Source organism: Lithobates pipiens, unplaced genomic scaffold (assembly GCF_037356315.1).
Source record: "Lithobates pipiens isolate NorthernLeopardFrog02 unplaced genomic scaffold, aLitPip1_a1.2 Scaffold_10, whole genome shotgun sequence".
In the NCBI taxonomy this organism is placed as follows: domain Eukaryota; kingdom Metazoa; phylum Chordata; class Amphibia; order Anura; family Ranidae; genus Lithobates; species Lithobates pipiens.
In genome coordinates, this window is record NW_027507686.1 from 106892251 (window position 1) to 106918624 (window position 26374).

At 49.2% G+C, this 26374-nt stretch overlaps 54 pseudogenes; all 54 read right to left on the minus strand.

Annotated features, from left to right (window-relative positions):
• Positions 1 to 317: 317 nt before the first annotated feature.
• Positions 318 to 435, minus strand: LOC143952787 (5S ribosomal RNA; annotated as a pseudogene).
• Positions 436 to 543: 108 nt separating this feature from the next.
• Positions 544 to 662, minus strand: LOC143954144 (5S ribosomal RNA; annotated as a pseudogene).
• Positions 663 to 769: 107 nt separating this feature from the next.
• Positions 770 to 888, minus strand: LOC143950554 (5S ribosomal RNA; annotated as a pseudogene).
• Positions 889 to 996: 108 nt separating this feature from the next.
• On the minus strand, positions 997 to 1115 carry LOC143956928 (5S ribosomal RNA; annotated as a pseudogene).
• Positions 1116 to 1224: 109 nt separating this feature from the next.
• Positions 1225 to 1333, minus strand: LOC143952909 (5S ribosomal RNA; annotated as a pseudogene).
• A 101-nt stretch (positions 1334 to 1434) lies between these two features.
• On the minus strand, positions 1435 to 1553 carry LOC143942732 (5S ribosomal RNA; annotated as a pseudogene).
• A 109-nt stretch (positions 1554 to 1662) lies between these two features.
• LOC143942907 (5S ribosomal RNA) lies at positions 1663 to 1781 on the minus strand (annotated as a pseudogene).
• A 548-nt stretch (positions 1782 to 2329) lies between these two features.
• LOC143953836 (5S ribosomal RNA) lies at positions 2330 to 2448 on the minus strand (annotated as a pseudogene).
• Positions 2449 to 2556: 108 nt separating this feature from the next.
• LOC143952865 (5S ribosomal RNA) lies at positions 2557 to 2675 on the minus strand (annotated as a pseudogene).
• Positions 2676 to 2783: 108 nt separating this feature from the next.
• On the minus strand, positions 2784 to 2902 carry LOC143954122 (5S ribosomal RNA; annotated as a pseudogene).
• A 108-nt stretch (positions 2903 to 3010) lies between these two features.
• On the minus strand, positions 3011 to 3129 carry LOC143957014 (5S ribosomal RNA; annotated as a pseudogene).
• A 324-nt stretch (positions 3130 to 3453) lies between these two features.
• On the minus strand, positions 3454 to 3572 carry LOC143952798 (5S ribosomal RNA; annotated as a pseudogene).
• An 874-nt stretch (positions 3573 to 4446) lies between these two features.
• Positions 4447 to 4565, minus strand: LOC143950598 (5S ribosomal RNA; annotated as a pseudogene).
• A 578-nt stretch (positions 4566 to 5143) lies between these two features.
• On the minus strand, positions 5144 to 5262 carry LOC143957357 (5S ribosomal RNA; annotated as a pseudogene).
• Positions 5263 to 5370: 108 nt separating this feature from the next.
• LOC143943273 (5S ribosomal RNA) lies at positions 5371 to 5489 on the minus strand (annotated as a pseudogene).
• A 108-nt stretch (positions 5490 to 5597) lies between these two features.
• LOC143943081 (5S ribosomal RNA) lies at positions 5598 to 5716 on the minus strand (annotated as a pseudogene).
• A 285-nt stretch (positions 5717 to 6001) lies between these two features.
• Positions 6002 to 6120, minus strand: LOC143955450 (5S ribosomal RNA; annotated as a pseudogene).
• Positions 6121 to 6677: 557 nt separating this feature from the next.
• On the minus strand, positions 6678 to 6796 carry LOC143950631 (5S ribosomal RNA; annotated as a pseudogene).
• Positions 6797 to 6904: 108 nt separating this feature from the next.
• Positions 6905 to 7023, minus strand: LOC143951196 (5S ribosomal RNA; annotated as a pseudogene).
• A 107-nt stretch (positions 7024 to 7130) lies between these two features.
• On the minus strand, positions 7131 to 7249 carry LOC143943084 (5S ribosomal RNA; annotated as a pseudogene).
• Positions 7250 to 7532: 283 nt separating this feature from the next.
• On the minus strand, positions 7533 to 7651 carry LOC143951825 (5S ribosomal RNA; annotated as a pseudogene).
• A 647-nt stretch (positions 7652 to 8298) lies between these two features.
• On the minus strand, positions 8299 to 8417 carry LOC143950720 (5S ribosomal RNA; annotated as a pseudogene).
• Positions 8418 to 8524: 107 nt separating this feature from the next.
• Positions 8525 to 8643, minus strand: LOC143943474 (5S ribosomal RNA; annotated as a pseudogene).
• Positions 8644 to 8751: 108 nt separating this feature from the next.
• LOC143955798 (5S ribosomal RNA) lies at positions 8752 to 8870 on the minus strand (annotated as a pseudogene).
• A 394-nt stretch (positions 8871 to 9264) lies between these two features.
• On the minus strand, positions 9265 to 9383 carry LOC143950841 (5S ribosomal RNA; annotated as a pseudogene).
• Positions 9384 to 9491: 108 nt separating this feature from the next.
• LOC143950642 (5S ribosomal RNA) lies at positions 9492 to 9610 on the minus strand (annotated as a pseudogene).
• A 108-nt stretch (positions 9611 to 9718) lies between these two features.
• Positions 9719 to 9837, minus strand: LOC143951207 (5S ribosomal RNA; annotated as a pseudogene).
• A 107-nt stretch (positions 9838 to 9944) lies between these two features.
• On the minus strand, positions 9945 to 10063 carry LOC143943090 (5S ribosomal RNA; annotated as a pseudogene).
• A 283-nt stretch (positions 10064 to 10346) lies between these two features.
• Positions 10347 to 10465, minus strand: LOC143955526 (5S ribosomal RNA; annotated as a pseudogene).
• A 595-nt stretch (positions 10466 to 11060) lies between these two features.
• Positions 11061 to 11179, minus strand: LOC143946211 (5S ribosomal RNA; annotated as a pseudogene).
• A 107-nt stretch (positions 11180 to 11286) lies between these two features.
• On the minus strand, positions 11287 to 11405 carry LOC143942986 (5S ribosomal RNA; annotated as a pseudogene).
• Positions 11406 to 11513: 108 nt separating this feature from the next.
• Positions 11514 to 11632, minus strand: LOC143955805 (5S ribosomal RNA; annotated as a pseudogene).
• A 612-nt stretch (positions 11633 to 12244) lies between these two features.
• LOC143944391 (5S ribosomal RNA) lies at positions 12245 to 12363 on the minus strand (annotated as a pseudogene).
• A 107-nt stretch (positions 12364 to 12470) lies between these two features.
• On the minus strand, positions 12471 to 12589 carry LOC143945481 (5S ribosomal RNA; annotated as a pseudogene).
• A 99-nt stretch (positions 12590 to 12688) lies between these two features.
• Positions 12689 to 12807, minus strand: LOC143950942 (5S ribosomal RNA; annotated as a pseudogene).
• A 551-nt stretch (positions 12808 to 13358) lies between these two features.
• LOC143955706 (5S ribosomal RNA) lies at positions 13359 to 13477 on the minus strand (annotated as a pseudogene).
• Positions 13478 to 13584: 107 nt separating this feature from the next.
• Positions 13585 to 13703, minus strand: LOC143950565 (5S ribosomal RNA; annotated as a pseudogene).
• Positions 13704 to 13811: 108 nt separating this feature from the next.
• On the minus strand, positions 13812 to 13930 carry LOC143942720 (5S ribosomal RNA; annotated as a pseudogene).
• Positions 13931 to 14249: 319 nt separating this feature from the next.
• Positions 14250 to 14368, minus strand: LOC143950532 (5S ribosomal RNA; annotated as a pseudogene).
• A 109-nt stretch (positions 14369 to 14477) lies between these two features.
• Positions 14478 to 14596, minus strand: LOC143957291 (5S ribosomal RNA; annotated as a pseudogene).
• A 548-nt stretch (positions 14597 to 15144) lies between these two features.
• Positions 15145 to 15263, minus strand: LOC143943226 (5S ribosomal RNA; annotated as a pseudogene).
• A 108-nt stretch (positions 15264 to 15371) lies between these two features.
• LOC143946365 (5S ribosomal RNA) lies at positions 15372 to 15490 on the minus strand (annotated as a pseudogene).
• A 108-nt stretch (positions 15491 to 15598) lies between these two features.
• On the minus strand, positions 15599 to 15717 carry LOC143943299 (5S ribosomal RNA; annotated as a pseudogene).
• Positions 15718 to 16041: 324 nt separating this feature from the next.
• LOC143949514 (5S ribosomal RNA) lies at positions 16042 to 16159 on the minus strand (annotated as a pseudogene).
• Positions 16160 to 16716: 557 nt separating this feature from the next.
• On the minus strand, positions 16717 to 16835 carry LOC143957379 (5S ribosomal RNA; annotated as a pseudogene).
• A 102-nt stretch (positions 16836 to 16937) lies between these two features.
• LOC143950953 (5S ribosomal RNA) lies at positions 16938 to 17056 on the minus strand (annotated as a pseudogene).
• A 551-nt stretch (positions 17057 to 17607) lies between these two features.
• Positions 17608 to 17726, minus strand: LOC143955777 (5S ribosomal RNA; annotated as a pseudogene).
• Positions 17727 to 17833: 107 nt separating this feature from the next.
• On the minus strand, positions 17834 to 17952 carry LOC143950576 (5S ribosomal RNA; annotated as a pseudogene).
• A 6402-nt stretch (positions 17953 to 24354) lies between these two features.
• LOC143950664 (5S ribosomal RNA) lies at positions 24355 to 24473 on the minus strand (annotated as a pseudogene).
• A 109-nt stretch (positions 24474 to 24582) lies between these two features.
• On the minus strand, positions 24583 to 24701 carry LOC143957302 (5S ribosomal RNA; annotated as a pseudogene).
• Positions 24702 to 25249: 548 nt separating this feature from the next.
• Positions 25250 to 25368, minus strand: LOC143943228 (5S ribosomal RNA; annotated as a pseudogene).
• Positions 25369 to 25476: 108 nt separating this feature from the next.
• On the minus strand, positions 25477 to 25595 carry LOC143954871 (5S ribosomal RNA; annotated as a pseudogene).
• Positions 25596 to 25703: 108 nt separating this feature from the next.
• LOC143945007 (5S ribosomal RNA) lies at positions 25704 to 25822 on the minus strand (annotated as a pseudogene).
• Positions 25823 to 26146: 324 nt separating this feature from the next.
• LOC143949525 (5S ribosomal RNA) lies at positions 26147 to 26264 on the minus strand (annotated as a pseudogene).
• Between the last annotated feature and the right edge of the window lie 110 nt (positions 26265 to 26374).

The following is a 26374-nucleotide window of genomic DNA, read 5'->3' on the forward strand; positions in this document are numbered from 1 at the left end:
TGGCCACTCTCAACCCTCTTGAGAGACACCAAGATGGTTAAGTTGGCAAACAAGCAGAAAAATAAAACAGGTCATCGATGCCAACAACATATTAAAAAAAGCCTACGGCACCTGGTATTTCCAGGCGGTCTCCCATCCAGCTATTAACTAGGCCCGACCATGCTTAGCATCCAAGATCAGAAGAGATCAGGCGCATGCAGGGTCATCATAGGCGATCTTGCTTTCCACTCTTAACCCTCTTGACAAATGCCAAGATGGTCACCTCGGCTAATAAGCAGAAAAATAAGCAGGTCATGGACGCCAACAACATTGAAAAAAGCATATGGCACCTGGTATTCCCAGGCGGACTCCAAGCCAGGTACTAAGCTGGCCCGACCCTCTTAGCATCCGAGATCAGATGAGATCAGGCGCACTCAGGGTGATGTGGCCGTAGGCGATCTTGCTGGCCACTCTCAACCCTCTTGACAAACGCCAAGATGGTCACCTCGGCAAAGAAGCAGAAAAATACAACAGGTCATCAACGCCAACAACATATTAAAAAAAAGCCTACGGCACCTGGAATTCCCAGGCGGTCTCCCATCCAGGTATTAACCAGGCCCGACCCTGATTAGCATCTGAGATCAGACGAGATCAGGCACATTCAGGGTGACGTGGCCATAGGCGATCTTGCTGGCCGCTCTCAAGCCACTTGACAAACGCCAAGATGGTCACCTCGGCAATCAAGCAGAAAATGAAAACAGGTCGTCGACGCCAACAACATATTAAAAAAAACCTACGGCACCTGGTATTCCCAGGCGGTCTCCCATCCAGATACTAACAAGGCCCGACCCTGCATAGCATCCGAGATCAGAAGAAATCAGATACATTCACGGTGATGTAGCCATAGGTGGTCTTGCTGGCCACTCTCAACCCTCTTGACAAACTCCAAGATGGTCACCTCGGCAAACAAGCAGAAAAATAAAACAGGTCATTGACGCCAACAACATATTAAAATGAAGCCTACGGCACCTGGTATTTCCAGGCGGTCTCCCATCCAGGTACTAAACAGGCCTGACCCTGCTTCGCTTCAAAGATCAGGTGAGATCGGGAGCATTAAGGGTGATGTGGCCATAGGCAATTTTGCTGGCCACTCTCAACCCTCTTGACAAACTACCAAGATGGTCACCTCCGCAAACAAGCAGAAAAATAAAACAGGTCTTCGACGACAACAACATATTAAGAAAAAGCCTACAGCACCTGGTATTCCCAGGCACTCTCCCATCCAGGTACTAACCAGGCCCGACCCTGCTTAGCATCCGAGATCGGGCGCATTCTGGGTGATGTAGCCACAGGCGATCTTGCTGGCCCCTCTCAACCCTCTTGATAAACGCCAAGATGGTCACCTTGGCAGAAAATTAAAACAGATCGTCGATGCCAACAACATATTAAAAATAAAGCCTACGGCACCTGGTATTCCCAATCGGCCTCCCTTCCAGGTACTAACCAGGCCCAACCCTGCTTAGCATCCAAGATCAGACGAGATCAATCGCATACAGGGTAATGTGGCCATAGGCGATCTTGCTGGCCACTCTCAACCCTCTTGTCAAACGCCAAGATGGTCACCTCCGACAAACAAGCAGAAAAATAAAACAGTTAGTCGACTCCAACAACATATTAAAAAAAAGCCTATGGCACCTGGTATTCCCAGGCGGTCTCCCATCCAGGTATTAACTAGCCCCGATCCTGCTTAGCATCTGAGATCAGACGAGATCGGGCGCATTTAGGGTGATATGGCCATAGGCGATCTTGCTGGCCTCTCTCAACCCTCTTGACAAACACCAAGATGGTCACCTAGGCAAACAAGCAGAAAAATAAAACAGGTCGTTGATGCCAACATATTAAAAAAAAGCCTACGTCACCTGCTATTTCAGGCGGTCTCCCATCCAGGTACTAACCAGGCCTAATGCTGCTTAGCATGCGATATCAGACGAGACCGGGTGCATTTAGGGCGATGTGGTGAAAGGCGATCTTGCTTGCCACTCTTAACCCTCTTGACAAATGCCAAGATGGTCACCTCGGCTAACAAGCAGAAAAATAAAACAGGTCGTTGATGCCAACAACATATTAAAAAAAGCCTACAACACCTCGTATTCCCAGGCAGTCTCCCATCCAGATTCTAACCAGGCACAACCCTGCCTAGCATCCAAGATCAGACGCATTCAAGGTGATGTAGTCTTAGGCAATCTTGCTGGCCACACTCAACCTTCTTGACAAACGCAAAGATGGTCACCTCGGCAAACAAGCAGAAAAATAAAACAGGTCGTCAACGCCAACAATATATTTTAAAAAAAGCCTACGGCACCTGGTATTCGCAGGCGTTCTCCCATCCAGGTACTAACCAGGCCTGACCCTGATTAGCATCCAAGATAAGACGAGATAGGGTGCATTCAGGCTGATGTGGCCATAGGCGATCTTGTTGGCCACTCTCAACCCTCTTGACAAACGGCAAGATGGTCACCTCGGCAAACAAGCAGAAAAAGAAAACAGGTCATTGACGCCAAGAATATATTAAAAAAGAGCCTACGGCACCTGGTATTTCCAGGCGGTCTCCCATTCAGGTACTAACCAGGCACAACATTGCTTAGCATCCGAGGTCAGATGAGATCGGACGCATTCAGGGTGATGTGGCCATAGGCGATCTTGCTGGACACTCTAAACCCTCTTGACAAACGCCAAGATGGTCACCTCGGCAAACAAGCAGAATAATAAAACAGGTCGTCGATGCCAACACCATAATAAGAAAAAGCCTACGGCACCTGGAAATCCCAGGCGGACTCCCATGCAGGTACTAACCAGGCTCAACCCTACTTAGCATCTCAGATCAGACGAGATCAGGTGCATTCAGAGTGATGTGACCGTAGGCAATTTTGGTGTCCACTCTCAGCTCTCTTGACAAACGCCAAGATGATCACCTCGGCAAACAAGCAGAAAAATAAAACAGGTCGTCGACACCAACAACATATTTAAGAAAAGCCTACGGCTCCTGGTATTCCCAGGCAATCTCCCATCCAGGTACTAACCAGGCCCGACCCTGCTTAGCATCCGAGATCAGACGAGATCGGGCCCATTCAGGGAGATGTGGCCATAGGCGATCTTGCTGGCCACTCTCAACCCTTTTGATAAACGCCAAGATGGTCACCTCGGCAAACAAGCAGAAAAATAAAACAGGTTGTCGACGCCAACAACATATTAAAAAAAGCCTACAGCACCTTGTATTTCCAGGCGGTCTCCCATCCAGATTCTAACCAGGCACAACCCTGCCTAGCATCCGAGATCGGGCGCATTCAGGGCGATGTGGCCGTTGGCGATCTTGCTGGCGACTCTCAACCCTCTTGACAAACGCCAAGATGGTCACCTCGGCAAACAAGCAGAAAAATAAAACAGGTCATCGACACCAACAACATATTAAAAATAAACCCACCGCACCTGGTATGCCCAGGCTGTCTCCCATCCAGATACTAACCAGGCCTGACCCTGCTTAGCATCCGAGATCAGATGAGATCAGGTGCATTGAGGGTGATGTAGCCATAGGCAATCTTGCTGGCCACACTCAACCTTCTTGACAGATGCAAAGATGGTCACCTCAGCAAACAAGCAGAAAAACAGGTCGTCGAGGCCAAGAACATATTAAAAAAAAGCCTATGGCACCTGGTATTCCCAGGCAGTCTCCCATCCACGTACTAACCAGGCCCAACCCTGCTTAGCATCCGAGATCAGACGAAATAAGGCTCATTTAGGATGATGTGCACGTAGGCAATCTTGCTGGCCACTCTCAACCCTTTTGACAAACTCCAAGATGGTCACCTCAGCAAACAAGTAGAAAAATAAAACAGGTCGTCAACGCCAACAACATATTAAAAAAACGCCTATGGCACCTGGTATTCCCAGGCGGTCTCCCATTCAGGCACTAACCAGACCCGACCCTGCTTAGCATCCAAGATCAGATGAGATAAGAGGCATTCAGGATCATGTGGCTATAAGCAACCTTGCTGTCCACTCTCAAACCTCTTGACAAACGCCAAGATGGTCACCTCGGCAAACAAGCAGAAAAATAAAACAGGTCGTCGACCTTGACAAAATATTATAAAAAAAGCCTACAGCCCCCAGTATTCCCAGGCGGTTTCCATTAAGGTACAAACCAGGCTCGAACCTGCTAAGCATCTGCGATCAGGTGCATTCAGGGTGATGTGGCCGCTGGTGATCTTGCTGGCCACTCTGAACCCTCTTAACAAAGCCAAGATGGTCACCTCGGCAAACAAGCAGAAAAATAAAAAAGGTTGTCGACGCCATGAACATATTAAGAAAAAGCCTACGTCACCTGGTATTCCCAGGCGGTCTCCCATCCTGGTACTAACCAGACCAGACACTGCTTACCATCTGAGATCAGACGACATCAGACGCATTCAAAGCCTACGGCACCTGGTATTCCCAGGCGGTCTCCCATCCAGGTACTAACCAGGCTCGACCCTGCTTAGCATCTGAGATCAGACGAAATCAGGCGCATTAAGGTTGATGTGACTGTAGGCAATCTTCCTGGCCACTCTAAACCCTCTTGACAAACGACAAGATGGTCACCTCGGTAAACAAGCAGAAAAATAAAACAGGTCATCGACGCCAACAACATATTAAAAAAAAGCCTACAGCACCTGGTAATCCCAAGCGGCCTCCCATCCAGGTAATAACCAGGCTTGGCCCTGCTTAGGATTCGACGAGATCGGGCACATTCAGGGTGATGTGGCCATTGGCAAACTTGAATCAAAAGAGGCTACCTTGTTGGCCACTCTCAACCCTCTTGACAAATGCCAAGATGATCACCTCGGCAAACAAGCAGAAAAATAAAACAGGTCGTCAACGCCAACAATATATAAAAAAAAAAAAGCCTACGTCACCTGGCATTAGAAGGCGGTCTCCCATCCAGGTACTAACCAGGCCTGACCCTGCTTAGCATCCAAGATAAGACGAGATCGGGTGCATTCAGTGTCATGTAGCCATAGGCGATCTTGCTGGCCACTCCCAACCTTCTTGACAAATGCCAAGATGGTCACCTCAGCAAACAAGCACAATAATAAAACAGGTCGTTGACGTCAACAACATATTAATTAAAAGCCAAGGGCACCTGATATTCCCAGGCGGTCTCCCATCCAGGTACTAACCAGGCCCAACCCTGTTTAGCATCCGAGATCAGACAAGATCAGGAGCATTCAGGGTGATGTGGCTGTTAGAAATCTTGCTGGCCACTCTCAACCCTCTTGACAAACGCCAAGATGGTCAACTCGGCAAACAAGCAGAAAAATAAAACAGGTCGTCGAAGCCAACAACATATTAAAAAAAAGCCTACGGCAGCTGGCATTTCCAGGCGGTACCCCATCCAGGTACTAACCAGGCCCGACCCTGCTTAGTATCCGAGATCAGATGAGATTGGACGCATTCAGGGTGATGTGGCCGTAGGCGATCTTGCTGGCCACTCTCAACCCTCTTGACAAACCCCAAGATGGTCACCTCGGCAAACAAGCAGAAAAATAAAACAGGTCGTCGACGCCAACAGCATATTAAAAAAAAGCCTACGGCACCTGGTATGCCCAGGCAGTCTCCCATCCAAGTACTAACAGGGCCCAACCCTGCTTAGCGTCCGAGATCAGGCGAGATCAGGTGCATTCAGAGTGATGTGGCGATAGACGATCTTGCTGACCACTCTCAACCCTCTTGACAAATGCCACGATGGTCAACTCAGCAAACAAGCAGAAAAATAAAAGATCTTGCTGGCCACTCTCAACCCCCTTGAAAAACGCTAAGATGGTCACCTCGGCAAACAAGCAGAAAAATAAAACAGGTCGTCCACGTCAACAACATATAAAAAAAAAAGCCTACGGCACCTGGTATTCCCAGGCGGTCTCCCATCCTGGTACTAACCAGACCAGACACTGCTTAGCATCCGAGATCAGACAACATCAGACGCATTCAAAGCCTACGGCACCTGGTATTCCCAGGCGGTCTCCCATCCAGGTACTAACCAGGCTCGACCCTGCTTAGCATCCGAGATCAGACGAAATCAGGCGCATTAAGGTTGATGTGACTGTAGGCAATCGTCCTGGCCACTCTAAACCCTCTTGACAAACGACAAGATGGTCACCTTGGTAAACAAGCAGAAAAATAAAACAGGTCGTCGACGCCAACAACATATTAAAAAAAAGCCTACAGCACCTGGTAATCCCAAGCGGCCTCCCATCCAGGTAATAACCAGGCTTGGCCCTGCTTTGGATCCGATGAGATCGGGCACATTCAGGGTGATGTGGCCATTGGCAAACTTGTTGGCCACTCTCAACCCTCTTGACAAATGCCAAGATGATCACCTCGACAAACAAGCAGAAAAATAAAACAGGTCGTCAACGCCAACAATATATTAAAAAAAAAAGCCTACGTCACCTGGTATTAGAAGGCGGTCTCCCATCCAGGTACTAACCAGGCCTGACCCTGCTTAGCATCCAAGATAAGACGAGATCGGGTGCATTCAGTGTCATGTAGCCATAGGCGATCTTGCTGGCCACTCTCAACCCTCTTGACAAATGCCAAGATGGTCACCTCAGCAAACAAGCACAATAATAAAACAGGTCGTTGACGTCAACAACATATTAATTAAAAGCCAAGGGCACCTGATATTCCCAGGCGGTCTCCCATCCAGGTACTAACTAGGCCCGACCCTGTTTAGCATTCGAGATCAGACAAGATCAGGAGCATTCAGGGTGATGTGGCTGTTAGAAATCTTGCTGGCCACTCTCAACCCTCTTGACAAACGCCAAGATGGTCAGCTCGGCAAACAAGCAGAAAAATAAAACAGGTCGTCGACGCCAACAACATATTAAAAAAAAGCCTACGGCAGCTGGCATTTCCAGCCGGTATCCCATCCAGGTACTAACCAGGCCCGATCCTGCTTAGTATCCGAGATCAGATGAGATTGGACGCATTCAGGGTGATGTGGCCGTAGGCGATCTTGCTGGCCACTCTCAACCCTCTTGACAAACCCCAAGATGGTCACCTCGGCAAACAAGCAGAAAAATAAAACAGGTCGTCGACGCCAACAGCATATTAAAAAAAGCCTACGGCACCTGGTATGCCCAGGCAGTCTCCCATCCAAGTACTAACAGGGCCCAACCCTGCTTAGTATCCGAGATCAGTCGAGATCAGGCGCATTCAGAGTGATGTGGCCATAGGCGATCTTGCTGATCACTCTCAACCCTCTTGACAAATGCCACGATGGTCACCTCAGCAAACAAGCAGAAAAATAAAAGATCTTGCTGGCCTCTCTCAACCCCCTTGAAAAACGCTAAGATGGTCACCTCGGCAAACAAGCAGAAAAATAAAACATGCGTCCACGTCAACAACATATAAAAAAAAAGCCTACGGCACCTGGTATTCCCAGGCGGTCTCCCATCCTGGTACTAACCAGACCAGACACTGCTTAGCATCCGAGATCAGACAACATCAGACGCATTCAAAGCCTACGGCACCTGGTATTCCCAGGCGGTCTCCCATCCAGGTACTAACCAGGCTCGACCCTGCTTAGCATCTGAGATCAGACGAAATCAGGCGCATTAAGGTTGATGTGACTGTAGGCAATCTTCCTAGGCAATCTTCCTAGGCAATCTTCCTAGGCAATCTTCCTAGGCAATCTTCCTTGGCAATCTTCCTTGGCAATCTTCCTTGGCAATCTTCCTTGCCACTCTAAACCCTCTTGACAAACGACAAGATGGTCACCTCGGTAAACAAGCAGAAAAATGAAACAGGTCGTCGACGCCAACAACATATTAAAAAAAAGCCTACAGCACCTGGTAATCCCAAGCGGCCTCCCATCCAGGTAATAACCAGGCTTGGCCCTGCTTAGGATCCGACGAGATCGGGCACATTCAGGGTGATGTGGCCATTGGCAAACTTGTTGGCCACTCTCAACCCTCTTGACAAATGCCAAGATGATCACCTCGGCAAACAAGCAGAAAAATAAAACAGGTCGTCAACGCCAACAATATATTTAAAAAAAAGCCTACGTCACCTGGTATTAGAAGGCGGTCTCCCATCCAGGTACTAACCAGGCCTGACCCTGCTTAGCATCCAAGATAAGACGAGATCGGGTGCATTCAGTGTCATGTAGCCATAGGCGATCTTGCTGGCCACTCTCAACCCTCTTGACAAATGCCAAGATGGTCACCTCAGCAAACAAGCACAATAATAAAACAGGTCGTTGACGTCAACAACATATTAATTAAAAGCCAAGGGCACCTGATATTCCCAGGCAGTCTCCCATCCAGGTACTAACTAGGCCCGACCCTGTTTAGCATCCGAGATCAGACAAGATCAGGAGCATTCAGGGTGATGTGGCTGTTAGAAATCTTTCTGGCCACTCTCAACCCTCTTGACAAACGCCAAGATGGTCAACTCGGCAAACAAGCAGAAAAATAAAACAGGTCGTCGACGCCAACAACATATAAAAAAAAGCCTACGGCAGCTGGCATTTCCAGGCGGTATCCCATCCAGGTACTAATCAGGCCCGACCCTGCTTAGTATCCGAGATCAGATGAGATTGGACGCATTCAGGGTGATGTGGCCGTAGGCGATCTTGCTGGCCACTCTCAACCCTCTTGACAAACCCCAAGATGGTCACCTCGGCAAACAAGCAGAAAAATAAAACAGGTCGTCGACGCCAACAGCATATTAAAAAAAAGCCTACGACACCTGGTATGCCCAGGCAGTCTCCTATCCAAGTACTAACAGGGCCCAACCCTGCTTAGCATCCGAGATCAGGCGAGATCAGGCGCATTCAGAGTGATGTGGCCATAGGCGATCTTGCTGACCACTCTCAACCCTCTTGACAAATGCCACGATGGTGACCTCGGCAAACAAGCAGAAAAATAAAAGATCTTGCTGGCCACTCTCAACCCCCTTGAAAAACGCTAAGATGGTCACCTCGGCAAACAAGCAGAAAAATAAAACAGGTCGTCCACGCCAACAACATATAAAAAAAAAGCCTACGGCACCTGGTATTCCCAGGCGGATTCCCATCCAAGTACTAACCAGGCCCAACCCTGCTTACGAGTTTGGGCACATTCAGGGTGATGTGGCAGTAGGCAATTTTGGTGGCCACTCTCAACCCTCTTGACAAACCCCAAGATGGTCACCTCGGCAAACAAGCAGAAAAATAAAACAGGTCATCGATGCCAACAACATATTAAAAAAAGCCTACAACACCTCGTATTCCCAGGCAGTCTCCCATCCAGGTACTAACCAGGCCTGACCCTGCTTAGCATCCAAGATAAGACGAGATCGGGTGCATTCAGTGTCATGTAGCCATAGGCGATCTTGCTGGCCACTCTCAACCCTCTTGACAAATGCCAAGATGGTCACCTCAGCAAACAAGCACAATAATAAAACAGGTCGTTGACGTCAACAACATATTAATTAAAAGCCAAGGGCACCTGATATTCCCAGGCGGTCTCCCATCCAGGTACTAACTAGGCCCGACCCTGTTTAGCATTCGAGATCAGACAAGATCAGGAGCATTCAGGGTGATGTGGCTGTTAGAAATCTTGCTGGCCACTCTCAACCCTCTTGACAAACGCCAAGATGGTCAGCTCGGCAAACAAGCAGAAACATAAAACAGGTCGTCGACGCCAACAACATATTAAAAAAAAGCCTACGGCAGCTGGCATTTCCAGCCGGTATCCCATCCAGGTACTAACCAGGCCCGATCCTGCTTAGTATCCGAGATCAGATGAGATTGGACGCATTCAGGGTGATGTGGCCGTAGGCGATCTTGCTGGCCACTCTCAACCCTCTTGACAAACCCCAAGATGGTCACCTCGGCAAACAAGCAGAAAAATAAAACAGGTCGTCGACGCCAACAGCATATTAAAAAAAGCCTACGGCACCTGGTATGCCCAGGCAGTCTCCCATCCAAGTACTAACAGGGCCCAACCCTGCTTAGTATCCGAGATCAGTCGAGATCAGGCGCATTCAGAGTGATGTGGCCATAGGCGATCTTGCTGATCACTCTCAACCCTCTTGACAAATGCCACGATGGTCACCTCAGCAAACAAGCAGAAAAATAAAAGATCTTGCTGGCCTCTCTCAACCCCCTTGAAAAACGCTTAAATGGTCACCTCGGCAAACAAGCAGAAAAATAAAACAGGCGTCCACGTCAACAACATATAAAAAAAAAGCCTACGGCACCTGGTATTCCCAGGCGGTCTCCCATCCTGGTACTAACCAGACCAGACACTGCTTAGCATCCGAGATCAGACAACATCAGACGCATTCAAAGCCTACGGCACCTGGTATTCCCAGGCGGTCTCCCATCCAGGTACTAACCAGGCTCGACCCTGCTTAGCATCCGAGATCAGACGAAATCAGGCGCATTAAGGTTGATGTGACTGTAGGCAATCTTCCTAGGCAATCTTCCTTGGCAATCTTCCTTGGCAATCTTCCTTGCCACTCTAAACCCTCTTGACAAACGACAAGATGGTCACCTCGGTAAACAAGCAGAAAAATGAAACAGGTCGTCGACGCCAACAACATATTAAAAAAAAGCCTACAGCACCTGGTAATCCCAAGCGGCCTCCCATCCAGGTAATAACCAGGCTTGGCCCTGCTTAGGATCCGACGAGATCGGGCACATTCAGGTTGATGTGGCCATTGGCAAACTTGTTGGCCACTCTCAACCCTCTTGACAAATGCCAAGATGATCACCTCGGCAAACAAGCAGAAAAATAAACAAGGTCGTCAACGCCAACAATATATTTAAAAAAAAGCCTACGTCACCTGGTATTAGAAGGCGGTCTCCCATCCAGGTACTAACCAGGCCTGACCCTGCTTAGCATCCAAGATAAGACGAGATCGGGTGCATTCAGTGTCATGTAGCCATAGGCGATCTTGCTGGCCACTCTCAACCCTCTTGACAAATGCCAAGATGGTCACCTCAGCAAACAAGCACAATAATAAAACAGGTCGTTGACGTCAACAACATATTAATTAAAAGCCAAGGGCACCTGATATTCCCAGGCGGTCTCCCATCCAGGTACTAACTAGGCCCGACCCTGTTTAGCATCCGAGATCAGACAAGATCAGGAGCATTCAGGGTGATGTGGCTGTTAGAAATCTTTCTGGCCACTCTCAACCCTCTTGACAAACGCCAAGATGGTCAACTCGGCAAACAAGCAGAAAAATAAAACAGGTCGTCGACGCCAACAACATATAAAAAAAAGCCTACAGCAGCTGGCATTTCCAGGCGGTATCCCATCCAGGTACTAATCAGGCCCGACCCTGCTTAGTATCCGAGATCAGATGAGATTGGATGCATTCAGGGTGATGTGGCCGTAGGCGATCTTGCTGGCCACTCTCAACCCTCTTGACAAACCCCAAGATGGTCACCTCGGCAAACAAGCAGAAAAATAAAACAGGTCGTCGACGCCAACAGCATATTAAAAAAAAGCCTACGACACCTGGTATGCCCAGGCAGTCTCCTATCCAAGTACTAACAGGGCCCAACCCTGCTTAGCATCCGAGATCAGGCGAGATCAGGCGCATTCAGAGTGATGTGGCCATAGGCGATCTTGCTGACCACTCTCAACCCTCTTGACAAATGCCACGATGGTGACCTCGGCAAACAAGCAGAAAAATAAAAGATCTTGCTGGCCACTCTCAACCCCCTTGAAAAACGCTAAGATGGTCACCTCGGCAAACAAGCAGAAAAATAAAACAGGTCGTCCACGCCAACAACATATAAAAAAAAAGCCTACGGCACCTGGTATTCCCAGGCGGATTCCCATCCAAGTACTAACCAGGCCCAACCCTGCTTACGAGTTTGGGCACATTCAGGGTGATGTGGCAGTAGGCAATTTTGGTGGCCACTCTCAACCCTCTTGACAAACCCCAAGATGGTCACCTCGGCAAACAAGCAGAAAAATAAAACAGGTCATCGATGCCAACAACATATTAAAAAAAGCCTACAACACCTCGTATTCCCAGGCAGTCTCCCATCCAGATTCTAACCAGGCACAACCCTGCCTAGCATCCAAGATCAGGCGCATTCAGGGTGATGTAGTCTTAGGCAATCTTGCTGGCCACACTCAACCTTCTTGACAAACGCAAAGATGGTCACCTCGGCAAACAAGCAGAAAAATAAAACAGGTCGTCAACGCCAAAAATATATTTTAAAAAAAGCCTACGGCACCTGGTATTCGCAGGCGTTCTCCCATCCAGGTACTAACCAGGCCTGACCCTGATTAGCATCCAAGATAAGACGAGATCGGGTGCATTCAGGGTGATGTGGCCATAGGCGATCTTGCTGGCCACTCTCAACCCTCTTGACAAACGCCAAGATGGTCACCTCGGCAAAGAAGCAGAAAATACAACAGGTCATCAACGCCAACAACATATTAAAAAAAAGCCTACGGCACCTGGAATTCCCAGGCGGTCTACTGTCCAGGTACTAGCCGGGCCCGACCCTGCTTAGCATCCGAGATCAGATGAGATCGGGCGCATTCAGGATTATGTGACTGTAAGTGATCTTGCTGGCCACTCTCAACCCTCTTGACAAACGCCAAGATGGTCAACTCGGCAAACAAGCAGAAAACAGATTGTCGATGCAACATATTAAAAAAAAAGCCTACGGCACCTGGTATTCCCAGGCGGTCTCCCATGTAGCTACTAAGCAGGCCCGACCGTGTTTAGCATCTGAGATCAGAAGAGATCGGGCGCATGCAGGGTGATGTGTCTGTAGGCGAGCTTGCTGGCCACTCTCAACCCTCTTGAGAGACACCAAGATGGTCAAGTTGGCAAACAAGCAGAAAAATAAAACAGGTCATCGATGCCAACAACATATTAAAAAAAGCCTACGGCACCTGCTATTTCCAGGCGGTCTCCCATCCAGGTATTAACTAGGCCCGACCCTGCTTAGCATCCAAGATCAGAAGAGATCAGGCGCATGCAGGGTCATCATAGGCGATCTTGCTTTCCACTCTTAACCCTCTTGACAAATGCCAAGATGGTCACCTCGGCTAACAAGCAGAAAAATAAGCAGGTCATGGACGCCAACAACATTGAAAAAAGCATATGGCACCTGGTATTCCCAGGCGGACTCCAAGCCAGGTACTAAGAGGGCCCAACCCTGTTAGCATCCGAGATCAGATGAGATCAGGCGCACTCAGGGTGATGTGGCCGTAGGCGATCTTGCTGGCCACTCTCAACCCTCTTGACAAACGCCAAGATGGTCACCTCTGCAAAGAAGCAGAAAAATACAACAGGTCATCAACGCCAACAACATATTAAAAAAAAGCCTACGGCACCTGGAATTCCCAGGCGGTTTCCCATCCAGGTATTAACCAGGCCCGACCCTGATTAGCATCTGAGATCAGACGAGATCAGGCACATTCAGGGTGACGTGGCCATAGGCGATCTTGCTGGCCGCTCTCAAGCCACTTGACAAACGCCAAGATGGTCAGCTCGGCAATCAAGCAGAAAATGAAAACAGGTCGTCGACGCCAACAACATATTAAAAAAAACCTACGGCACCTGGTATTCCCAGGCGGTCTCCCATCCAGATACTAACAAGGCCCGACCCTGCATAGCATCCGAGATCAGAAGAAATCAGATACATTCACGGTGATGTAGCCATAGGTGGTCTTGCTGGCCACTCTCAACCCTCTTGACAAACTCCAAGATGGTCACCTCGGCAAACAAGCAGATAAATAAAACAGGTCATTGACGCCAACAACATATTAAAATGAAGCCTACGGCACCTGGTATTTCCAGGCGGTCTCCCATCCAGGTACTAAACAGGCCTGACCCTGCTTCGCTTCCAAGATCAGGTGAGATCGGGAGCATTAAGTATGATGTGGCCATAGGCAATTTTGCTGGCCACTCTCAACCCTCTTGACAAACTACCAAGATGGTCACCTCCGCAAACAAGCAGAAAAATAAAACAGGTCTTCGACGACAACAACATATTAAGAAAAAGCCTACAGCACCTGGTATTCCCAGGCACTCTCCCATCCAGGTACTAACCAGGCCTGACCCTGCTTAGCATCCGAGATCGGGCGCATTCTGGGTGATGTAGTCACAGGCGATCTTGCTGGCCACTCTCAACCCTCTTGATAAACGCCAAGATGGTCACCTTGGCAGAAAATTAAAACAGGTCGTCGATGCCAACAACATATGAAAAATAAAGCCTACGGCACCTGGTATTCCCAATCGGTCTCCCTTCCAGGTACTAACCAGGCCCAACCCTGCTTAGCATCCAAGATCAGACGAGATCAATCGCATACAGGGTGATGTGGCCGTAGGCGATCTTGCTGGCCACTCTCAACCCTCTTGACAAACGCCAAGATGGTCTCCTCCGACAAACAAGCAGAAAAATAAAACAGTTAGTCGACTCCAACAACATATTAAAAAAAAGCCTATGGCACCTGGTATTCCCAGGCGGTCTCCCATCCAGGTATTAACTAGCCCCGATCCTGCTTAGCATCTGAGATCAGATGAGATCGGGCGCATTTAGGGTGATATGGCCATAGGCAATCTTGCTGGCCTCTCTCAACCCTCTTGACAAACACCAAGATGGTCACCTAGGCAAACAAGCAGAAAAATAAAACAGGTCGTTGATGCCAACATATTAAAAAAAAGCCTACGTCACCTGGTATTTCAGGCGATCTCCCATTCAGGTACTAACCAGGCCCAATGCTGCTTAACATGCGATATCAGACGAGACCGGGTGCATTCAGGGCGATGTGGCGAAAGGCGATCTTGCTTGCCACTCTTAACCCTCTTGACAAATGCCAAGATGGTCACCTCGGCTAACAAGCAGAAAAATAAAACAGGTCGTTGATGCCAACAACATATTAAAAAAAGCCTACAACACCTCGTATTACCAGGCAGTCTCCCATCCAGATTCTAACCAGGCACAACCCTGCCTAGCATCCAAGATCAGGCGCATTCAAGGTGATGTAGTCTTAGGCAATCTTGCTGGCCACACTCAACCTTCTTGACAAACGCAAAGATGGTCACCTCGGCAAACAAGCAGAAAAATAAAACAGGTCGTTAACGCCAACTATATATTAAATTAAAAGCCTACGGCACCTGGTATTCGCAGGCGTTCTCCCATCAAAGTACTAACCAGGCCTGACCCTGATTAGCATCCAAGATAAGACGAGATCGGGTGCATTCAGGGTGATGTGGCCATAGGCGATCTTGTTGGCCACTCTCAACCCTCTTGACAAACGGCAAGATGGTCACCTCGGCAAACAAGCAGAAAAAGAAAACAGGTCATTGACGCCAAGAATATATTAAAAAAGAGCCTACGGCACCTGGTATTTCCAGGCGGTCTCCCATTCAGGTACTAACCAGGCCCAACACTGCTTAGCATCCGAGGTCAGACGAGATCGGACGCATTCAGGGTGAAGTGGCCATAGGCGATCTTGCTGGACACTCTATACCCTCTTGACAAATGCCAAGATGGTCACCTCGGCAAACAAGCAGAATAATAAAACAGGTCGTCGATGCCAACACCATAATAAGAAAAAGCCTACGGCACCTGGAAATCCCAGGCAGACTCCCATGCAGGTACTAACCAAGCTCAACCCTGCTTAGCATCCGAGATCAGACGAGATTGGGCCCATTCAGGGAGATGTGGCCATAGGCGATCTTGCTGGCCACTCTCAACCCTCTTGACAAACACCAAGATGGTCACCACGGCAAACAAGCAGAAAAATAAAACAGGTCGTCGACGCCAACAACATATTAAAAAAAGCCTACAGCACCTTGTATTCCCAGGCGGTCTCCCATCCAGATTCTAACCAGGCACAACCCTGCCTAGCATCCGAGATCGGGCGCATTCAGGGCGATGTGGCCATTGGCGATCTTGCTGGCGACTCTCAACCCTCTTGACAAACGCCAAGATGGTCACCTCGGCAAACAAGCAGAAAAATAAAACAGGTCGTAGACACCAACAACATATTAAAAATAAACCCACCGCACCTGGTATGCCCAGACGTCTCCTATCCAGATACTAACCAGGCCCGACCCTGCTTAGCATCTGAGATCAGATGAGATCAGGTGCATTGAGGGTGATGTAGCCATAGGCAATCTTGCTGGCCACACTCAACCTTCTTGACAGATGCAAAGATGGTCACCTCAGAAAACAAGCAGAAAAACAGGTCGTTGAGGCCAAGAACATATTAAAAAAAAGCCTATGGCACCTGGTATTCCCAGGCAGTCTCCCATCCACGTACTAACCAGGCCCAACCCTGCTTAGCATCCGAGATCAGACGAAATTAGGCTCATTTAGGATGATGTGCACGTAGGCAATCTTGCTGGCCACTCTTAACCCTTTTGACAAACTCCAAGATGGTCACCTCAGCAAACAAGTACAAAAATAAAACAGGTCGTCAACGCCAACAACATATTAAAAAAACGCCTATGGCACCTGGTATTCACAGGCGGTCTCCCATTCAGGCACTAACCAGACCCCACCCTGCTTAGCATCCAAGATCAGATGAGATAAGAGGCATTTAGGATCATGTGGCTATAAGCAACCTTGCTGTCCACTCTCAAACCTCTTGACAAATGCCAAGATGGTCACCTCAGCAAACAAGCACAATAATAAAACAGGTCGTTGACGTCAACAACATATTAATTAAAAGCCAAGGGCACCTGATATTCCCAGGCGGTCTCCCATCCAGGTACTAACCAGGCCCAACCCTGTTTAGCATCCGAGATCAGACAAGATCAGGAGCATTCAGGGTGATGTGGCTGTTAGAAATCTTGCTGGCCACTCTCAACCCTCTTGACAAACGCCAAGATGGTCAACTCGGCAAACAAGCAGAAAACAGATTGTCGATGCAACAACATATTAAAAAAAAAGCCTACGGCACCTGGTATTCCCAGGCGGTCTCCCATGTAGCTACTAAGCAGGCCCGACCGTGTTTAGCATCTGAGATCAGAAGAGATCGGGCGCATGCAGGGTGATGTGTCTGTAGGCGAGCTTGCTGGCCACTCTCAACCCTCTTGAGAGACACCAAGATGGTCAAGTTGGCAAACAAGCAGAAAAATAAAACAGGTCATCGATGCCAACAACATATTAAAAAAAGCCTACGGCACCTGCTATTTCCAGGCGGTCTCCCATCCAGGTATTAACTAGGCCCGACCCTGCTTAGCATCCAAGATCAGAAGAGATCAGGCGCATGCAGGGTCATCATAGGCGATCTTGCTTTCCACTCTTAACCCTCTTGACAAATGCCAAGATGGTCACCTCGGCTAACAAGCAGAAAAATAAGCAGGTCATGGACGCCAACAACATTGAAAAAAGCATATGGCACCTGGTATTCCCAGGCGGACTCCAAGCCAGGTACTAAGAGGGCCCAACCCTGTTAGCATCCGAGATCAGATGAGATCAGGCGCACTCAGGGTGATGTGGCCGTAGGCGATCTTGCTGGCCACTCTCAACCCTCTTGACAAACGCCAAGATGGTCACCTCGGCAAAGAAGCAGAAAAATACAACAGGTCATCAACGCCAACAACATATTAAAAAAAAGCCTACGGCACCTGGAATTCCCAGGCGGTTTCCCATCCAGGTATTAACCAGGCCCGACCCTGATTAGCATCTGAGATCAGACGAGATCAGGCACATTCAGGGTGACGTGGCCATAGGCGATCTTGCTGGCCGCTCTCAAGCCACTTGACAAACGCCAAGATGGTCAGCTCGGCAATCAAGCAGAAAATGAAAACAGGTCGTCGACGCCAACAACATATTAAAAAAAACCTACGGCACCTGGTATTCCCAGGCGGTCTCCCATCCAGATACTAACAAGGCCCGACCCTGCATAGCATCCGAGATCAGAAGAAATCAGATACATTCACGGTGATGTAGCCATAGGTGGTCTTGCTGGCCACTCTCAACCCTCTTGACAAACTCCAAGATGGTCACCTCGGCAAACAAGCAGATAAATAAAACAGGTCATTGACGCCAACAACATATTAAAATGAAGCCTACGGCACCTGGTATTTCCAGGCGGTCTCCCATCCAGGTACTAAACAGTAGTGATGGACGAACTTCCGACGGGACGTTTCGCGAAAGCGAAATGCAAACGGACCCAAACGTTCGCGAAACCGAACGTTCGCCGCGGGCCCCATTGACTTCAATGGGAGGCGAACTTTGCAAACCTTCATGTCGAATTTGCGGCCACGTGGTAATTATTAGGGGGTAAAACGTAGTCCCACCATCTGGACAATGACATAATACATGTATGAGGTGAATTTGGGATCGATAACTACAAGCATTTTTATTTTATTTGGGAAATTGTTCTAACAATTCAGGACTATGGAGCTAATGAAGGCAATGGAGGAGAGGGAAGGTCAGGGACCAGGGTAGGCAAAGAAGAGGGTGCAGGAGATGATCACCAGCAGCGTGACATACCGGAATGACACATGCACCGTGATAGAGGCATCTGACAGCAGCACCGTAATACAGAGCACTGACAGCAGCACCGTGACATACAGCGCTGACAGCAGCACCGTGACATACAGCGCTGACAGCAGCACCGTGACATACAGCGCTGACAGCAGCACCGTGACATACAGCGCTGACAGCAGCACCGTGACATACAGCGCTGACAGCAGCACCGTGACATACAGCGCTGACAGCAGCACCGTGACATACAGCGCTGACAGCAGCACCGTGACATACAGCGCTGACAGCAGCACCGTGACATACAGCGCTGACAGCAGCACCGTGACATACAGCACTGACAGCAGCACCGTAAGCAGCCCCAGGAGGAAGTCAGCACAGCACAGGGATGGTGTGATCCCCTCATAATAAGAACCCCCAGGAGGAAGTCAGCACAGCACAGGGATAGTGTGATCCCTTCATAATAAGAACCCCCAGGAGGAAGTCAGCACAGCACAGGGATATCATAAGCAGCCCCAGTAGAAATATGACACCGCTCAACCTCTTCAAAGAGGAGGGTAGGGGCATATAGTACGGTGTGCTTTTTTGGGTCAAGGAAGTGAGCCAAATGAATTAAGAAGGTCTGTGTGCTTGATTAAAAAAATAGTTTATAGACATATACATGGTCTACTGGTCACATGTGTTGAATTCCTCCGAGATCCATGCCTCATTCATTTTTAGAAATGTGAGGTAGTTAACACTGTCGTGAGCTAGGCGAGTACGCTTATCGGTCACAATCCCCCCTGCTGCGCTGAACGTCCTTTCGGACAGGACACTGGATGAGGGGCAAGCCAACAGTTCGATTGCAAATTGGGCAAGCTCTGGCCAGAGGTCAAGCCTGCCCACCCAGTAGTCTAGGGGTTCATCACTCCTCAGAGCGTCCACATCGGCCGTTAACCCAATGTAGTCGGACACCTGACGGTCTAGGCGTTCCCTGATGCTGGATCCGGATGACACCTGTCGATGGGTCGGCTGAAAGAATGACCTCATATCCGAAGTCACCAACACATCTTCAAACCGGCCTCTTCTTGCAGGCGCTGTTGGATTGGTACCCGCAAATCCTTCTCTGGGAGTGGGAATTGCTCCTCTGCCAGCGCACGCAAAAGCAGAATGCAGCATTTCTCGAAGCAAGGCCTGGAAGTGCTGCATTCTGACAGCCCTCTGCGACGGCGGTAACATTTCCGCCATTTTGTGTTTGTACCGGGGGTCTAAGTACGTTGCCACCCAGTACTGGTCCTTGACCCTCATGCTTTTTATACGGGGGTCCCTATTAAAACACTGGAGCATGAAGGCCCCCATTTGCACTAAAGTGGAAGCGGTGTGGTGGCCTGGCTCCTGCTCATCATCCAGGATAATGTCGTCCTCTTCATTCTCCTCTCCCCATCCTCGCACAACAGGGATCCCAGAAAGGTTTAAAGCATGCTCTTCTTGCTCCTGCTCATCCGCCCCGGCACCATCCTCCTCTGACTCCTCATCAGACTCCTGTTGTTGACTTGTCTCAGATAGAGTAGCCCCCCCTGGGAATTCATCCAGCATTGCGACTTCCTCATCTTCCCGCTCCTGCTCCTCCACAGCCTGATCAATGACACGACGCAATGCACGCTCCAGAAAGAAGGCATAAGGTACCATGTCACTGATGGCGCCATGGCTGCGACTGACCAGTTTGGTGATCTCCTCAAATGGCCGCAGAAGTCTGCATGTGTCGCGCATGAGCAGCCACTGGCGCGGTGAAAAAAAACCCAGCTCCCCAGAACCGTTTCTTTCGCAGAGTTCATACAGGTAGACGTTAACTGCACGTTTCTGCTGGAGCAGCCTATCAAGCATATAGAAGGTTGAGTTCCATCGCGTCGGGCAATCGCAAATAAGACGTCTGACCGGCAGATGGTGTCGCCGCTGAATGTCAGCAAGGCGAGCCATGGCCGTGTAAGATCTTCTGAAATGGGCCGAGATTTTCCTTGCCTGCCGCAAGATGTCCTGGACCCCAGGGTATTTGACAAGGAATCGCTGCACGACCAAGTTTAAGACGTGTGCCATGCACGGCACGTGCGTGATTTTGCCCTGTTTCAATGCGCTAAGCAGATTGGCACCGTTGTCACACACCACTTTACCAACTGTCAAATTGAGCGGTGTTAGCCACTCATCTGCCTGTGAACGCAAAGCTGAAAGGAGTGCCGGGCCAGTGTGGCTCTTTGCTTCCAGGCACAACAGACGCAGCACGGCATGGCAACGTCTCACCTGGCATGTGGAATAGGTTCTGGGGAGCTTGGGCGGTGCAGCGGAAGAGACGCTAGCAGCGGAAAAGGAGGAGGCAGCTGAGGAGGAGAGGGAGGAGGATGGAGTAGGAGGAGGAGAAGAAGAGTCAGGCCTGCATGCAATCCGTGGCGGTAAAACCAAATCTACACGGGTGCCACGGGTTACATGCTTGACGGCCGTCAGAAGGTTCACCCAGTGGGCAGTAAAACTGATATACCTTCCCTGCCCGTGTTTGCTAGACCACGTGTCTGTGGTCAGATGTATCTTGGCACCGACACTGTGTGCCAGAGATACATTCACTTGCCGCTGAACATGGCCATATAGCTCTGGGATGCCCTTCTCTGAGAAATACTTCCTTCCTGGGACCTTCCATTGTGGTGTTCCAATGGCCACAAATTTGCGAAAGGCCTCCGAGTCCACCAGTTTATATGGCAGTAGTTGGCGGGCTATGAGTTCTGACAAGCCAGCCGCCAACCGTTGGGCAAGAGGGTTATCCGGCGTCATCATTTTTTTACGCTCAAACATTAGGCCCACGGAAGCCTGCCTTTTTGCAGAAAAATGTGAGCTTGGCGTGATGGAAGGTGGAGTGGAGGACAATTGTGAGGAGAGAGGAGAAGGAGAAGTAGAAGACGAGGCTGGACGGTGAGAGCCTGCAGTGTGGCTTTGTGTGTTCCGTTGCTCCCACTGGGCTCGGTGATGGCTGCTCATGTGCCTTCTTAAGGCGGTCGTCCCTAGGTGAGTATTGGGCTTACCGCGACTAACGCGTTGACTGCAAAGATTGCAGATGGCAACGCTATTGTCAGCAGCGGACACGTTAAAAAAAGCCCACACTGCGGAGCCATGTGCCGGTGTCCTGGGAGCGCCAGATGTGACCGTACATGGTCGATGACTCGCTCCTGATACATTTGCAGTCTGCTTTGTCCCTGCTGTGCAATGTAAGTCATTGCTGCTTCTCCTCCCTATCTGCTGGTCCATATCTCCCTCTGAACTCCCCTCCTCTTCCTCTCTTGTGGGCACCCACGTGACATCACTAGACACGTCATCATCAACGTCACCTTCCCCACCGCTATAAGTAGAGATCTCGGAGTAGGCAGCAACACCGGGGACCAACCTCCTCCTTGGGCTGATCTGGGTACTGTCGTCAGACTGCTGAGTAGCGCTTGTTGCTACCTCCTCTTCCTGATCCAATACCAAGAGTGGCTGCGCATCAGAAATGTCCTCTTGATATGGATCGGAAAATAATTCCAGTGACTCAAGCGGAAGGTATGTGGTGGTGGTGGTGGTGGTCGTGTTGTTGGTGGTAGTGTCTTTGGGGGTGCACATAGCAGAGAGTGAAGAAGAGGGTGCAGATCGAGAGGATGAGGAGGGTGCAGAAGAGTAAGGCTGAGCGAGCCACTCAACCAAGTCTGGTGCATCCTTTAAAGTAATTGAACGCACCTTCTGCAACTTCCCACTTTGGCTCAAGCCTGTTGCTCCTGCCCTACCCCTACCACCCCTGCGGAAGGGCCTGCCTCTTCCTCTGCCTGTCATTTTTTAAATGACCCTGTGACAAAACTCTTAGTCCCTATACCGATGAAGGACTGCTGCAGTATAGGGCAGCAGTCAGCAGTGGTGCACGTCAACCCTATCTATTGTGGACCGATAGCGGTCCTTACAGAACAGCAGACTGTACCGCACTCAAGCCTATGTACCGTAGCACCCTATACCAAGTTACCAGTCCTTATAAGAACTTTTGTGGACCAAGCAGGTTGTGTATTAGTGTTTAGCAGACTGTACGTCAGTCCCTATACCGCTGAAGGACTGCTGCAGTATAGGGCAGCGGTCAGCAGTGGTGCACGTCAACCCTATCTATTGTGGACCGATAGCGGTCCTTACAGAACAGCAGACTGTACCGCACTCAAGCCTATGTACCGTAGCACCCTATACCAAGTTACCAGTCCTTATAAGAACTTTTGTGGAACAAGCAGGTTGTGTGTTAGTGATTAGCAGACTGTACGTCAGTCCCTATACCGCTGAAGGACTGCTGCAGTATAGGTGAGCGGTCAGCAGTGGTGCACGTCAACCCTATCTATTGTGGACCTATAGCGGTCCTTACAGAACAGCAGACTGTACCGCACTCAAGCCTATGTACCGTAGCACCCTATACCAAGTTACCAGTCCTTATAAGAACTTTTGTGGACCAAGCAGGTTGTGTATTAGTGTTTAGCAGACTGTACGTCAGTCCCTATACCGCTGAAGGACTGCTGCAGTATAGGGCAGCGGTCAGCAGTGGTGCACGTCAACCCTATCTATTGTGGACCTATAGCGGTCCTTACAGAACAGCAGACTGTACCGCACTCAAGCCTATGTACCGTAGCACCCTATACCAAGTTACCAGTCCTTATAAGAACTTTTGTGGAACAAGTGAGTTGTGAATGTTTAGCAGACTGCAGCAGAAGGGCAGCAGTCAAGTATAATATCCTTTCTATATTTGGAAGAAAGAATATTATACATGTACAAGCCTATTACTGTACCACTGATACCAGTCCTGAAAAGAACCTTTGTGGAACTAATAATAACAGCAAGTCTTTAAAATTACCCTCACTGCCTGACAACACTGCTTCCTTCCTGTCCCTATACAAATTGGCAAAAAAAGAGAACGATTAGTGGTTACTGGAACAGCTCTTTTGTGGACCTTGATAGTAACAGCTAATGATGATGATGATGATGATGATGATGAAAGACTAATCTGGCTGTCCCTGTAGCATACACCGTCCTTTCCCTTTCTCTAAACTAACAAAAGACACTCAGGCTGCTGCAAGAATCAGCAGCACAGCAAACCTATCAACACCTAACACCTATACCAGTCCTGAAAAGAACTTTTGTGTACCAAATAGCTAGTGGTTTATCTCTCCCTACTCCACACAGGAACCTGTCCCTATCGTAACAGAAGAAAGAATGTAAAATGGCCACCGGATCGGGTGTATTTATAGGTTAGGGGGAATGTCCAAGTGTCCATGTGCTGTCATGTCTCAATTGGCTGTCCTGTATCACATGATAAACGTGTCACCAAAGGTTAAAGTTCTTGTATACATTAAACACGTAAGTCCGCCGCGGCGAACGACGGAAAAAGGCGTTCGAACGTGCGGACCGCGAATGTCGGAAATTCGCCGCGAAACGACCGCCGGGCGAAACGTTCGTCCATCACTACTAAACAGGCCTGACCCTGCTTCGCTTCCAAGATCAGGTGAGATCGGGAGCATTAACTATGATGTGGCCATAGGCAATTTTGCTGGCCACTCTCAACCCTCTTGACAAACTACCAAGATGGTCACCTCCGCAAACAAGCAGAAAAATAAAACAGGTCTTCGACGACAACAACATTAAGAAAAAGCCTACAGCACCTGGTATTCCCAGGCACTCTCCCATCCAGGTACTAACCAGGCCTGACCCTGCTTAGCATCCGAGATCGGGCGCATTCTGGGTGATGTAGTCACAGGCGATCTTGCTGGCCACTCTCAACCCTCTTGATAAACGCCAAGATGGTCACCTTGGCAGAAAATTAAAACAGGTCGTCGATGCCAACAACATATGAAAAATAAAGCCTACGGCACCTGGTATTCCCAATCGGTCTCCCTTCCAGGTACTAACCAGGCCCAACCCTGCTTAGCATCCAAGATCAGACGAGATCAATCGCATACAGGGTGATGTGGCCGTAGGCGATCTTGCTGGCCACTCTCAACCCTCTTGACAAACGCCAAGATGGTCTCCTCCGACAAACAAGCAGAAAAATAAAACAGTTAGTCGACTCCAACAACATATTAAAAAAAAGCCTATGGCACCTGGTATTCCCAGGCGGTCTCCCATCCAGGTATTAACTAGCCCCGATCCTGCTTAGCATCTGAGATCAGATGAGATCGGGCGCATTTAGGGTGATATGGCCATAGGCAATCTTGCTGGCCTCTCTCAACCCTCTTGACAAACACCAAGATGGTCACCTAGGCAAACAAGCAGAAAAATAAAACAGGTCGTTGATGCCAACATATTAAAAAAAAGCCTACGTCACCTGGTATTTCAGGCGATCTCCCATCCAGGTACTAACCAGGCCCAATGCTGCTTAACATGCGATATCAGACGAGACCGGGTGCATTCAGGGCGATGTGGCGAAAGGCGATCTTGCTTGCCACTCTTAACCCTCTTGACAAATGCCAAGATGGTCACCTCGGCTAACAAGCAGAAAAATAAAACAGGTCGTTGATGCCAACAACATATTAAAAAAAGCCTACAACACCTCGTATTACCAGGCAGTCTCCCATCCAGATTCTAACCAGGCACAACCCTGCCTAGCATCCAAGATCAGGCGCATTCAAGGTGATGTAGTCTTAGGCAATCTTGCTGGCCACACTCAACCTTCTTGACAAACGCAAAGATGGTCACCTCGGCAAACAAGCAGAAAAATAAAACAGGTCGTTAACGCCAACTATATATTAAATTAAAAGCCTACGGCACCTGGTATTCGCAGGCGTTCTCCCATCAAAGTACTAACCAGGCCTGACCCTGATTAGCATCCAAGATAAGACGAGATCGGGTGCATTCAGGGTGATGTGGCCATAGGCGATCTTGTTGGCCACTCTCAACCCTCTTGACAAACGGCAAGATGGTCACCTCGGCAAACAAGCAGAAAAAGAAAACAGGTCATTGACGCCAAGAATATATTAAAAAAGAGCCTACGGCACCTGGTATTTCCAGGCGGTCTCCCATTCAGGTACTAACCAGGCCCAACACTGCTTAGCATCCGAGGTCAGACGAGATCGGACGCATTCAGGGTGATGTGGCCATAGGCGATCTTGCTGGACACTCTATACCCTCTTGACAAATGCCAAGATGGTCACCTCGGCAAACAAGCAGAATAATAAAACAGGTCGTCGATGCCAACACCATAATAAGAAAAAGCCTACGGCACCTGGAAATCCCAGGCAGACTCCCATGCAGGTACTAACCAAGCTCAACCCTGCTTAGCATCCGAGATCAGACGAGATTGGGCCCATTCAGGGAGATGTGGCCATAGACGATCTTGCTGGCCACTCTCAACCCTCTTGACAAACACCAAGATGGTCACCACGGCAAACAAGCAGAAAAATAAAACAGGTCGTCGACGCCAACAACATATTAAAAAAAGCCTACAGCACCTTGTATTCCCAGGCGGTCTCCCATCCAGATTCTAACCAGGCACAACCCTGCCTAGCATCCGAGATCGGGCGCATTCAGGGCGATGTGGCCATTGGCGATCTTGCTGGCGACTCTCAACCCTCTTGACAAACGCCAAGATGGTCACCTCGGCAAACAAGCAGAAAAATAAAACAGGTCGTAGACACCAACAACATATTAAAAATAAACCCACCGCACCTGGTATGCCCAGACGTCTCCTATCCAGATACTAACCAGGCCCGACCCTGCTTAGCATCTGAGATCAGATGAGATCAGGTGCATTGAGGGTGATGTAGCCATAGGCAATCTTGCTGGCCACACTCAACCTTCTTGACAGATGCAAAGATGGTCACCTCAGAAAACAAGCAGAAAAACAGGTCGTTGAGGCCAAGAACATATTAAAAAAAAGCCTAT